Source organism: Schistocerca serialis, unplaced genomic scaffold (assembly GCF_023864345.2).
Source record: "Schistocerca serialis cubense isolate TAMUIC-IGC-003099 unplaced genomic scaffold, iqSchSeri2.2 HiC_scaffold_118, whole genome shotgun sequence".
Lineage (NCBI taxonomy): Eukaryota > Metazoa > Arthropoda > Insecta > Orthoptera > Acrididae > Schistocerca > Schistocerca serialis.
The window spans coordinates 82,501-85,000 of record NW_026047381.1 but is presented as its reverse complement, the minus strand read 5'-3'; the positions used below and the strand labels follow the sequence as shown (position 1 = coordinate 85,000).

Sequence of the window (2,500 nt, the reverse complement as noted above, 5' to 3'; positions counted from 1 at the left end):
GCGCGGATTCTCTTCGGCCGCCATTCAACGATCAACTCAGAACTGGCACGGACTGGGGGAATCCGACTGTCTAATTAAAACAAAGCATTGCGATGGCCCTAGCGGGTGTTGACGCAATGTGATTTCTGCCCAGTGCTCTGAATGTCAACGTGAAGAAATTCAAGCAAGCGCGGGTAAACGGCGGGAGTAACTATGACTCTCTTAAGGTGGCCAAGTGGCGGCGGTGTGGCTGCATCCGGACTTGGCTTTTCGAAGTGCGGCCTTGATGTAGTCGTGCTGCTGCTGCGAGGTGCCTTCCTTGGGTTATGGTTACAGGGAGAGTGATGCGCAATACATGGGCCTAGCCCTCTTAGCCTCTCCTCTCCTGCGGTCTTCTCCCCTTCTCGTGGGCCCGCTGATTTTCACAGAGTGGAAGACCGCACCAGGGGCTTGGGGGGGTTACCAGCCCCCCCTCGCACTATCCCTTTTTCAGTTGGGGGCAGTATTCAGAGAAAAAGTGGTGGCCCTTCCGCTGAAGGTGCCACCCCAACTCCCCCAGCACCTAGCCGGCCAACCGGCCGTGCCGAAAATCTTGTAACTTTTGCAGCTGTATACGCCTGTAGTGAGTGCCACCGCAGCTTCACCACCAAGAACGGTCTCGGGGTCCATCGCCGCCGCCAACACCTTGCGGCCGCCAACGCGGAGATCGTCACGGAGAGGCATCGCGCGAGGTGGACGGAGGAAGAAGTCCTGTCGCTCGCCAAGGCAGAGGCCGAACTGTTCCTCGAGAGGGACGCCCGGTTCTTCTTTGTAAATCAAGAGCTCATCAGGATGTTCCCCGACCGAACGCTTGAGGCAATCAAGTGCCGACGGCGGCAAGCTGCCCACAAGCAGCTTGTCCGCCAATTCATGGAGGCGCTTGAGATCGGTCGGGGGGAAGAGCCGGCGTCCCGCCGGGGAGCAGCGAGCCCGCTGCCTGACGCGGGCGAGGCCGCTGCGCCGCCCGTCGACGCAGCCGAGGACTTCGCGGCCGACACCACCCGGCCGCCGCCGGAGGGGCCGACTGACGCTGCCATCTGGGAGCATCTGGCGGGGCTGCCCGCTTCCGCCCAGCGTTTCTCTGCCCTGGATCGTGTCATAGGTCTGGGGCGGGGCACGCCGCCCGATGTCATCCTGGGCATGCTCCCGGATGCCCTTGCGTCGGTCGGGTCCAGAGGGGAGAGATCGATCACCAGGACACAGCGGCCGCGCCAACCATCGAAGCGGCCGCCTGCCGCGCCGCCGACGCAGAAGCGCAAGCGGCGCCGCTGGGAGTACGCGAGAACGCAGGATGCCTTCCGACGGTCGCGTGCACGTTGCGTGCGCGGCCTCTTGGATGGCACCCTGCTCCAGCCGCCACCTGCCATCCCTGGTCTGCTGGACTTCTGGGCGGACCTCTTCACTAAGAAGCCCGTCTCCACCGCGGGCTTCATTCGTGACCGCCTCCTCCCGCACTCGGAGCCTGTCGCTCTTGAGTGCCTATGGGGGCCGGTCACACATGAGGAGGTCGCCGCCGCGTTGCCGCCCAGGGGATCAGCAGCCGGGCCGGACGGCCTTACCCCAGCGGAGTTGCGGCGCCTGCCGCACGAAGTCCTGGTGAAAGTGATGAATCTCTTCCTTCTGGCCCGCGCCCTTCCGGAACGCCTGCTTCGCGCGCGGACGTCCCTTCTCCCGAAAACGGCTGCACCAACATCCCCCGCTGACTTTCGCCCCATTACGGTCTGCTCGGTGTTGGCGCGGACCTTTCACAAGGTTCTCGCGTCACGCCTGATGCGCGCATGTGCTGTGGACGAACGTCAGCGGGCATTCATCCCTCGGGATGGGATGTTGGAAAATACCTTCATCTTGGACACTGCTCTCACCGACGCAGTTCGCTCCTGCCGCTCTGTCTTTGTGGCATCGATCGACGTATCTAAGGCATTCGATTCGGTAGATCATGCTGCCCTTCGCCCCGTGCTGAAGGCGCATGGCCTGCCGAATTGCTTTGTCGAGTATGTCGAGCGGTGCTACGAGGGCAGCACGACAGTGATAGCGGACGGCGCCGGCGTGGGCGTGTCTGTGCAGCCAGCACGGGGCGTTCGCCAGGGCGATCCCCTCTCCCCCCTCCTGTTCAACTTTGCGGTGGACTACGTTTTAGGCCAACTGCCCTCCCACATCGGAGCTCGGATCCTCGGTCGCAGAGTCAACGCTGCGGCCTTTGCAGATGACGTCTTGCTGTTTGCAGCGACCCCGAGGGGCTTGCAGTCCCTCATCGACGCAGCTACCGCAGCCCTCGCCCACCTGGGGCTGCAGATCAACGCCCGGAAGTGTTTCACCCTCGCCTTAGTCGCGTCAGGGCGCGAGAAGAAGGTGAAGGTGGACAGCAATGTCACCTTCACAGCAGGCAATACCACCATGCCTGCCCTGCGTGTGGGTGAAACCTTCCGGTACCTGGGGCTGCAATTCTCGACGGCGGGTCGCTGTGTCTTCAATCCACGTCACC

At 63.0% G+C, this 2,500-nt stretch overlaps 1 pseudogene; it reads left to right on the top strand.

The window, feature by feature from the left end:
* Positions 1-2,500, top strand: part of LOC126434044 (large subunit ribosomal RNA) — a 7,959-nt pseudogene that overhangs the window by 2,678 nt on the left and 2,781 nt on the right.